The sequence below is a fragment of the Ipomoea nil genome, unplaced genomic scaffold (genome assembly GCF_001879475.1).
Source record: "Ipomoea nil cultivar Tokyo-kokei standard unplaced genomic scaffold, Asagao_1.1 scaffold1277, whole genome shotgun sequence".
Taxonomy (NCBI): Eukaryota; Viridiplantae; Streptophyta; class Magnoliopsida; order Solanales; family Convolvulaceae; genus Ipomoea; species Ipomoea nil.
In genome coordinates, this window is record NW_017617705.1 from 477,015 (window position 1) to 488,326 (window position 11,312).

General features: G+C 42.9%; 1 long non-coding RNA gene across 1 annotated transcript; it reads right to left on the reverse strand.

The window, feature by feature from the left end:
• Window positions 1-9,074: 9,074 nt before the first annotated feature.
• LOC109184671 lies at window positions 9,075-9,855 on the reverse strand. The gene is made up of 3 exons (XR_002054852.1): window positions 9,470-9,855; window positions 9,284-9,384; window positions 9,075-9,167 (listed from the first exon to the last, which is right to left on the reverse strand). It is a non-coding gene; the product is annotated as an uncharacterized LOC109184671 (long non-coding RNA).
• Window positions 9,856-11,312: the final 1,457 nt, after the last annotated feature.

Consider the following 11,312-nt stretch of genomic DNA (forward strand, 5'->3'; position numbering starts at 1 on the left):
ATGCTTGTGCTATGGTAATAGATTCTAGAAGTTGCACAAATATGGCTAGTGCAGTTATGGGTAAATTTCTCCAGTTACCTTTGCTTAATCATCCAAATGCTTATTGTTTGCAATGGTTAACTGATGCAGGAGAAGCTAGAGTAACCAAACAGGATCTTATTCCTTTATCTATTAACAGTTACTCTGATGAAATCTTGTGTGATAATATCCCAATGCAGGCTGCTCATATCTTGTTAGGTAGACCATGGCAATTTGACAGAAAAATAAGTTATGATGGAATGAGGAACACTTATGTGTTTCACATGAATGGAGTTACATATGTCTTGCCTCGTTTGTATCCTAAACAAGTAGAAGAAATTCAATTGATATTGATACAAGCTCTCAAACCAGCCTCAAAGAAGGAAGAAATCAAAGAGAGAAAGGTGGAACCTCCATGTTTGGAATTGCAATCACTACTCCAATCCTCTAACTCAGTTTGTAGCCATACAAAGGGATCACAATCAGTGATACAGTGGAAAGGACCAGCCCAAGGTGTCAAAGTGCAACCTCTCTTGGTCACTACAAAGGATATTAAGCAAGAAAAAAAGAAGGGGAGTAACTATTTACTCACTTTTATTTCAAAAGCATGCATTAAAATTCTCCAGATTTGTTTGCCATGTTTCTATTAATGATCTACTTGCTAGATGTGTTAGAAATATGTTTGCATCCATACATCCGAGATTCCTTAACTTTGATTTTACTAAAACTTTATTTGATAGAGATAAGGAATCACTGGAAAGTTATAAGGCACATTTGAAAACTTCTTATGGCAAATACTACTTGCTCAAGGAGTTTTGGTTCAAAGTCAATGGGATTGACACTATTTGCTTGGATTTGAGCAATGGTTTAAATATTGATTCACATAAGGGACAATTTGGTTTTCCAAAGAATGATAATGTTTTGCATGGATATTTTCATTGGCCAAAGAAGAAAAAAGATGTAGAATCTTATGTTCATAATTGTGCTACTTACCATCACAATGCATCTAAATCATTACTTGATATTTCCATGGATTTTGTGTTTGGTTTAGCCTTAAGCTCTAGGAGGAAATATGTTGTGCTTGTTGATAATTCAAACAAAATGGCTAAATTTAATATGTCTAATTTTGTTGAACTATTACCATTCAGAATGTTTAAATTCCATGTTGTGTCATTAGACTTAATCGCCTTACTTGTTTATTGTAGGATGAAGATTGGAGCAACTCGTGTCAAGCATCCCAAGAAGAAGTGCAATGAATTCCATGAGCGTGATAAAACAGAAAGTGAGCTTCCTACTTTGTCTTTCATTGAAGATTTGGATTCGAGGACGAATCCTTTTCAAGAAGGGGAGAATAATAAGAACCAGTACACATGGAATCCAATAAGGGTCTATAGTGGGCTCATCACACGACCCATAACTACATCCTTAAAGAATCATTGGTGGAAGAAACAAGAAGGCCCAATAATAATTCCATTCGATAGAGGAAAGTATTATAGTGGCCCATTTCAAGTGATATCATGGATCGAAGACAGTGCTTACAAGATTCGAGGTCGAATCATTTTCAAGAAGGTGAGGATGATGCGGCCCAATATAATGAAGATCCATCAAGAGTACCAATTGGGCCAATCACAAGGCCCAAGTCCCAAAGATTAAGACAACTCTTCATTGGTGATATTCAAAGATGGTGGAAATCCAAGTCAAGCCCATTTGCAAAAGGTGAAGAAGATTTCAAGGCTTTTTATAATTGTTTAAGTGCTGATTTTGGTGATTAAATTAGGCCCAAATCAGCCCTATTATTTTTGGTCATCATTAATTTAAATTGTTTGGCATAAAAGAGAAAACACTAGTTGTATTTAGAAAGGATTCGTTAAATCCTTTTCTAAATAAAACTCTATTTACTTGTTTTCTAGATTAGGTTTAGGACTCTTTTTCCCATTATATTTAGATTACAATGCTGCCCTATACCTATAAATAGGGCACATCCATATCAGTTTCAAGGAGGCTTTAATTCAATAAAATTCTTAAGTTTTTCTTTACACTTGTGTAAGAAACCTTATGGCTAATTGTGGACACAATTAGTGGTTAGTCGTGGACTCGACTAGCAAATTGATTCGTGGACTCGAATCAATCTTACTTTCTTCAGCCCTAGATTTAGGTTCGTGGACTCGTTCTTGAATCGAAGGAAACTAAATCCGACTCTAGTTGATTGAAGATTGCAACATCGAGGTACTTGAAGCTACATGGGATTCTTCAAAGTCTTTGAGGATTCGGGACTAAGGGTTTCTCGTGAGGTTTAAGGTATTTTGATCCATCTCTATCTTTGCATTGAGAGTAATCTTGGGACAATATTCCATCTTTATTTGAACCTTGGACTAGGTTCATATCACCATGGACTATGGTGGACCCCTTTTAGCTAATTAGTGGATTTTAACTTCCTTTTTGGGCTGAGTAATTGTTTAATTAATTTGGTTGTAGGGGTCGTAACACGGGGTGTTACATCCCCCCCCCCCCCCTTACGAGAAGCTTCGTCCCCGAAGCCGGTGCTTGGATCCATTCTTTCACCCTTGGACGTCGCGTATTTTGGCCTCCCGTTTAGGAAGTGTGGCCCCGCGCGTTGTCTTTGCTGGGTAGACTCGATTTCTGGTGAAGTGGTGATTGGAAAGTTCGGGTCTACCTTGGTTTCCTGCTCCCGAGCTGGATGCCCCGCGAGTGCCCAGGATGGTCTCGATTGCTGCCACCCTCTGATCTAAGGCGCGTGTTGCGTGGATTAGGGCCGAGAACCCTTCATCCATGATTTGGTTTTGTCGGGTGAGCTGTGCGAGGATGCGCTCGTTGGTGGTTTCTTCGTTTTGGCCCCCAGGGTTTCCCCTTGCTTGTGTGGGAGCCGGTGGTTCGGGCTCGCTATCTTCCTCTTGTTCCCCATTTCCCCCCTGTTCCCCCACATTCTTGCATTGCCCGTCTAAACTTCTTGTTGGAGATATCTAGTTGAACAACCAACTCCCTCCGTTCCTCTTCAAGTTTAAGGCAAACCTCTTCGAGGGTGATGTATTGTCCCCCTTCGATGTAGTAGATATCATTGCGACGGAGATTCTGGGCATTGAAAACCATGCTGCTTGCGGTTTTGACCTCTGTGTGGCTCAGGTCAACTCCCTTTTTCTCCATGATCCAACTTAGGATCATCCCGTAAGGTAGGCTAAGCCGGTTGCTAGTCTTGCAAGATTCCATGTGTTTGAACATAAGGGCCGGTAGAGTGAACTTGATTTTGTGCTTTAGGAGGTAAGCAAAAGTGCACTCCAAACTCCCCACATCCTTGCTCTTATTATTTGTAGGCAACAGGCTATCAGTTACAATCACGACTAGTATCTTTTGTTCCGCGGTTAGCCATTTCCTGTTTGGCCGAGTGGCCGAGGTGAAACCTTCTTCTCTCTCGAGTAGGTACCCGAGGTAGTCCTTGTACCCCGTGTTTTGGGTACCAATCCATCCCTTCCAGTCGTAGTCTGACACACCCGTGGTGGTAAGTCTTAAGAGCTCGGCCAAGCGTCCTTCGGAAAGTATGATTTCCTTGCCACGGACCTTAGCGGTGATTTCCAGTTTATCGCCCCGCTTAACGGCTACCAAATGATGATAGAACTCTTTCACCAATTCGGGGTATGTATCCCCTTTAATTGTGAGATACGTATCCAAAAGCCCTTGGAAATTAAGCATGTCGACCAATTCCGGAGAGAATTGGTCGGGTTCGAGGGCTTTACCTCCGATCACGGTGTAGTTGGTGTTGCTCCATTCCGGGGTGCGGACTCCGAGGGGCTTTTTCGGCATTTTTGATTTTTTTCTCCTAGGTATATATATATATATATATATATATATATATATATATATATATATATATATATATATATATATATATATATATATATATATATGGATCTAGGAAAATCATTTTGAAGCAGGAAGATATATACTTAGGAGACTCTAGCTTTAAAACCAGGAATAGACTCAGCAAATAGGGACAAGCACATTAATCAATGATAAACAGTTAAGTAGAGTAAACATCATAAGGAATACGTATCTAAGGTCACAGATCACTTTCCAATTCAAACACATCAATATCCAAACATCATTCATATCACATAATTATTGATGGCGCCACGGGACCAATCGCATGCCCCGAACATGAGGGTTAATGCGTATAGCATTAACACGGCCCCGCAGCACCCTACCTCATACCGCAGCATGAAGGGAGTTGATCGCAACCAACCCATAGAGGACCGCTGACGAACTCAACGTCGGACCACCTACACACCGCTGACGCGCACAGTCGGTAGACCGTGATCCCCTTTACAAGGGGGGACGTACGACCCTACACACCATTGATGCGTACAGTCGGTGGATCGTAGCGGATCAAGCCCTACACACCGCTGAGGGACTCAGTCGGTGGGCGAAGATCCTCGGAGACTACGACCCTACACACCGCTGTCCCGTCACTCGGTGGATCGCAGCCAGCCATAGCCCTACACACCGCCTGATTACTCAGGTCGGTGGACTACAACCTTCCTCGGCTTATTGGCCATACACACTGCTTGGCGCGTGTGACACCCCAAAATCCAAATTCAATTAATGGGTTAATAGAGTAATTAATCCTATTTCAATTCTGGAATTAATTCCTAAAATCCTGAAATTCAATACTTGAGGACTAGTATTTGACTAGTCAACTCCAAAGTCTAGTTGTACCTTTGAGCTTTGAAGGGAGTTCCCTTGTTCCTGTAAGGGCATTCTTGACCTTTCACCTAGTGTTAGTATTGTAACCTAACCTAGTAGACATCTTCATTCTATCCCTTACACTTTCTAAAAATTAAGCTCTACCTTCTCTCTAAAAAGGTGAGTAGCTTTTCTTCCAAGCCAAGTTGAGACCTTGCCAAGACTTCAAGAGTTGCTTCCGATATTCAACCTTTCTTATATTTGGGCATTTAGGAGGGTAAGATCTAAGTCCATCTTGTGTTTTTGGTTTCATCTTAGGTGTCTTTTCTTAATGGTAGGATCTTTATGATCTTTTGGTTTGTTCTTGAAGTGGGTTTGGAAGGTGAGCCTTGAGAAGAGCTTGTTAAGGTGTAAAGTGAAGTCTTTTAGTCTTCAAGAGGTAACCCATGCTCTACAAAATCTATTTTGCTTACCTATATGTGATTTCTTGGATTCTACATGTGTTTTTGCTATGAAATGTGAGTGTTGATGCATGATCTTGTGAAAATGCATATCTAGAGCTTGTGTTTAAGGTTCTTGTGTGCCATTGCTTGGCATTTCCTTTGATTCAAGTCATTTTGTTGTATTTGGTGAGATTTGGCATGTTTTGGACTTGAATTTGAGTTGGAGATGAAACATTCGCGAAGTGGTATTTTGTGGTACAGGACATGTACCCGCGGGAAGAACGGCGGGCGGGGCACCACCCGTCGCCCCACCCGCGGGTACAAGGCTTGTGGGAAGAGTGTTCCCGCGGGCGGAACCACGGGCGGGGCACCACCCGTGGGTCCACCCGCGGGTACACAAGTGGAGTTGTTTGGGGGATTTGTTCCCCGTGATTCTTTTGATTCGGTATTTGGTCTTTTGACTTCCCGATGTTCTTTTGTGGAACTATTTGAGTGTCTTCTTGATGTTTCGTATGTCTAGAACTATGTGGTAGGTATCCATGTAGGTTTTTGGTGTCTTGAATCGTGCTAAGTGTTCAATATTGTGTTTCGTTGAACCGTGATGAGTCTTGTGTGTTCTTCGGAACTATGTTTGGTTTACTCGTTTGATAAGCATGCTAGTTCGGTGTTTAAATACTAGCGTGTGTGTTGTTTGTACCTTCCTATTGGTTGATGATAACTTGTGTTATTCATCGTTGTTGTTGTTGGGCTGTGTCCCATTCCTTGATTGAGTATGGTTTCATATATTCGTTGTGATCCGTTGATTGATTCCTATTGTGGTGTGACGTGTCTGTGGCTTTACTTGGATTGCACGATTAGTGGTATGGGACACTAGTCACCAAGGTATTGAAGCGGTCCTCGTGGTGGCCGTGACGTGATTATGGAGTTGTGGCCTGAGTGATGGGTCCACGTGATTCTTGGGTGGCATGTGTTGCCGTGTGTGTGTACGGTACCCTCATGTACTATGAAATCGGTGATCTCGTTGGTGGTCGTTGGTGGGGGACGACGGTCCCAGGAGGGAAAAGGTTGGACTAAGAAGTACAGGGGTCCTGGAGGTAATGGTTGGAAAGAAGAAACAAGGTTGGGGGTAGCCATAAGGTTGGAACCGGCATAAAGCAGGCATATCAACTCGTGATGGGTGATGTCACGAGGGCTATTGTAGCCATTGTGGTGAGTTCTTCTCTTGTGACGTGTGTAGTCACAAAGGCATGTGTTGCCTTGGCATGTGTTGCCGGTAGTGTGAGTCTTATTCCTTTGCGTTGTGCTTGTCGGGTTTTGATCTATTGAGTGATGATAGATCATGCCTTGACTCCTTTTGTGAGTCATGTTGTTCTTTGTGGTCTTGGGATGTGTTCCCGTGTTATTGTTGAGAGTGTTGAGTCTTGTGTTGACTATTGCTCTTGGTTTTGTACTTATATACTTATGTATTCCGTTTCGAAAATGGCTTTATAACTTATATCTTACTGATGTATGATATTTCACATGTATTGGTGGGTTACCAGCATTATTCGCTGACCGGGCGTCATCCCATGTTTATTTGTGATCTTTCAGGTGATGTCTAAACGAGAGCGCAGTCTAGTACCCGATAACTTAGCTCCTTTCGTTTGTTTTATGGCCTGTGTGCCTATCTAGTTGTAGGCTTGTGAGCTTTGGGATAGTGTAACAATGCAGATTTGGCCATAGCGTTCATTCTTGTTGATGAACGTGGCATAACACCCCATGACTTGGATTTGTGTTTATCCAGTTACCTTTTTGTATTCCGCTGTGCTAGTTGTTTGTTATGTTATCTGCATGTGTTAAAGCTTTTTATAGCTTGCGTTTTGGGGGGGGGGGGGGTGTTACAGTTGGTATCAGAGCCTAGGTTTGAGCCTAGGAAGGGTTAAGTCTAGACTTTCTAAGTCGCTAAGTGTGGTTTGACCCCTTAAGCGACCTTAAGAAACTAAGTGTTAGGCTTAAGATTCTAGGTTGCGCGGTGAACTGTGTGTTGCTTTCTGTTCTTTGCTTGTTTGTTATCTTTTGGTAATCGTGTTGTTGTTGTAGAAGTTGCGATGCCTCCTCGTCCCCGAGCTCGCACCCCGGAGACCTTGACCAACGAGCAGCTCGCTCAAAATCTCCACCAGCTGACTTAGACCATGCAGACGCTCAGTGAAGCTTTGTTGAACAACAATCACGCTGTGCCGCCTCCTCCCCCTGCTGGACACCGTGATATAGGTCGTTTGGTGTCGGGACATCGGCCGCCAACCTTCGCCGGCGAGGAAGACCCGGTAGTCTTGGAAGAGTGCCTACGGGTGTTTGACAAGATCTTCACCATTGTGGGTTGCCCTGAAGAGAGAAGAGTGGAACTGGCAACGTTCTACTTTTGACATGAAACGTATTTGTGGTGGGTCCATGAAGGCCCGGTTTTTCTTGAAGAACCCGAGTTCGACTGGACCGCGCTTAAGGACAGAATGCGCGAGAGGTTCTACCCAGCACATGTGCGCGCCGCCATGTATGAAGAGTTTCTCCACCTGCAGCAAGGATCCATGTCTGTGGTTGCATACCACAAGAGGTTCGTGGAGTTGGCATGTTTTGCGAGGATGCTTATGCCTACAAAGCTCGCTAAAGTCGAGAAATTCGTGGCCGGTTTGAACTATGAGGCGCGAAAATCTTTGACTGTGAGTAGGCTGAGTTCTCCTAAGGACGCTTACGTGTGTGCCGCTGATCTGTATCGCGTGCAGCAGCTTCAGAGAGGATCGTTCGAGCAAGCTAGGAAGAGGATTGAGGGCGGAGGTTCTTCTACATTTAAGAAGCCAAGACCAGGTTTTCAGGCCAAGAACGTGTCATCTTCATCTCAAGGACCTAACAGAGTGGAGCATCAGGATCAAGCTAAGGCTGCTGTTTGCCGTAGGTGCGGGAAAGTGCACGCGGGCCAAGATTGTCATGGCCAGGCGTTTAGGTGTTTCCGATGCGGGGAGCATGGTCACAAAGTCGCGGAGTGTCCCCAGCTAGCCGGTCAGAGAGCGTTGCCGCCACCCCCGGGAGCCGGAGGAGCATCGGGAGTTGGTTCGGGTCGTGGGAGGGTCTTCGTGATGGCGCGTTGGCAGGCTGAGTCGGAGGGCTTGATGGAGGATGAGTTGGCAGGTAACCCTTTTTCCTAGCCTATCCTTGTTTTCCGCGATCATCGTGTTCCTTGTTGCCTTGAGTGTTATCTTCTGTTTCGTAGTTGTCTATTTGAGTTATGTGGCAATCCTTGGCATGCCTTTCTTTGGTAGTAATTCTTTCAAAGCTTAATATAAACTCTTCTTGCTAAGTGACTTCTTTAGTTTGGCATATAAGTTTCGTTGTGAAGTTAGCTATTCATCTTTGGAATGAATTGTGCTTGGGTCAATTCTACAATCCTTATACTTAGTTGTTCTTACAACAATTCCTTTGTAAACTCTCTAAATTTTCCAAGTATTCTTTGAAAATGGAAAATAGCAAAATTTATATAAAAAATTTCTTCGTGTGTAGCTTAAAAGTCAAGCCTAATGTTTAATTAGAGAAAATTTCAATTTTGGTCCATTGACTATTAGTGGTGTGTTAATTGCAGCACTTGACTATTAAAACTGTTAATGTAGTACCTTGACTATGTAATTTCTATCAATTTTGGTCACGCCGGCCAAATTAATGGCGAATTTCCACCGGAAAAATGTTAGTCAAACATTTCTCCGATTTGGCAGGGACAAATAAGACATTTCACGTTGCTAATATGGTTGGTCTGTCTGGGTTGTTGACCATGAAGCTACCCGACCCCAATTCAAAACGATCTGTCTAGGCAGCTCTGATCTGCTTTTTACTCCTCTCCTATGCTTTGATTAACTATAAAATTTTCTATTTTGTCACCATCATCGCCGACTGCCTTATTCAGATCTGAAGACCAATCACGTTGGTGTTCTTCTATCTGATCTGGTGGAAGAACATACAGAGTCTTATATATCTCCTTCGTCTAGCTTCCTGCAAATGAGTAAGTAACATTATATATATTATATTATTGGGGAAATTAAATCTGAAGCTAATAATTAACCACTTGAGATGTTACTTTGTTGATGGAGATGGAATGACAGACTTACCATTGCTGAATTGAAGATGCTTAGGCCTTTCCGGTAATCTGACCCTTGCTGAATTGAAATTAAATCTGAAGCTCGTGCCATTGAAGAACATCATGATGATTCTACAATAGTTAATTTTGATTATGCCTTTCAGCCTTAGCATAATTTTGATTTATTTTCAAAACTATTAAAATTTTACCTACCTACCGTAGTTTAATTTTTCCGGTTTCAATCTCCGTTAGCCGGACTCGACCGACGACCGTGTAAAGAAGAAAATCTCGCTTTTGGTCGCCACCCGTAGCAGGTCTCGACCATCGTCGCTCCGTTGCTGGCGAGTGTGCGTATGCGCTGGATTTGGATAGATGAAACTAAACTGTGAAATTTGATTGTGTTGTAGTAATTCATGGCTTCAAGGAGAAGTTCACGGAGGCTGCCAGGAGAAACGATGTTAAAGGTATTGTTTTGACTGGTGAATTCTTAGTTCCTAATTTTTTTTTTTTTTTTGGTTCAGTTAATTTATGTGAAGTCAATTGATGTTGAGCGGTTATATTCCAATTAATTCGGGTCGGGTAGCTTCATGGTCAACAACCCGGACAGACCAACCATATTAGCAACATGAAATGTCTTATTTGCCCCTGCCAAATCGGAGAAATGTTTGACTAACATTTTTCCAGTGGAAATTCGCCATTAATTTGGCCGGCGTGACCAAAATTGATAAAAATTGCATAGTCAAGGTACTACATTAACAGTTTTAATAGTCAAGTGCTGCAATTAACACACCACTAATAGTCAATGGACCAAAATTGAAATTTTCTCTGTTTAATTATAACCTTTGAGATTCAAACTCAGGCCTATCCTTTGTCAACCCAACCTTTAACCCATTTGAGCTAATTGTTTTAATAGAACCTATCCAATTTTAATTCTATCTAAACCATAAATTCCCACTTTACCCAAAATCCCCAAATTAAATCATCATTTTCCCCAATTTCTCCCAAATCCCTAAAATTCCAAATTCTCTTCTTCTTCTTTTCTTCCCACCCGTGTGTAGCCAAAACCTCATCCCCTACCCGTAGCTTCACGCAACCCGCCGCCACCACCTACCCGTCGCTGTGCCACCGCCATGCCGTCGACGCACCACCAGAGCCGCCGTGCCGCCTGCTGCTGTGTCGCCGGGAAGCCGATCGAGCGAGAGAGAGAGGAGAGCAGCGAGAGTGAAGAGGAAGTTGTGGGCACCTTTCTGTTGAGCTTTGGGTCATCTCCTACCATGCCTAGAAGATCAAGTTTGGCTAGAAAAGCGGAATGGGTGGATACCCACTACCTTGTTCTTGAAGGTAAAGCTTTTGACCCGGAATCTTTTCCTTATTCTTTGTTGGATATGCTTATATTCCAGGGTTTGTTGGATGGGTTTCTCGCCATCACGGCTGAGACTTACCCGATTTTGGTTAAAGAGTTTTATCGTCACATGGTTGTGACAAAAGAGGGTGAGAAGCTTGAGATCACTTCCAAAGTGAGAGGTGTAAAGTTGGTGCTTTCTGAAAAGAGGCTGGCTCAGCTTTTGAGTTTGACTGCTTCCGGAGTGGCTCAGTATAATGGTCATTCCTGGATTAGTACGGATACCATGGGGTACCGGGACTACTTGAGCTACTTGTTAGGCCGTACGAGTGGTTTCACTCAAGCTTGAAGGCCGGAGAAGAAGTGGTTGACTGCGGAGCAAAGGATTTTGTTAATGTTGGTATCGGATTGTTTGTTGCCTAATAACCGTTGGTCCCAAAAGAGGTAAGGTGAAAGTCTAGAGAGAGGGAGGGGGGGGGGGGGGGTGAATAGACTTTCAAACTTTTTCGCACAGCACAACAATTGCTAAGCCAGAGATAAACCAAAACTCTTAACTAGATTGTTAGAGTATGGTGCACAGCGGAATTAAATAAAGATAAAGTGTGTGTGAGATTGTGTGAGCAGTATATCTCGTGTAGAGCAATTATGTAAAGAGCAGTAAGTAAAGAAAGCAGTAAAGAACACAAGACAATTATAGTGGTTCGCGAGGTGGTGTAAT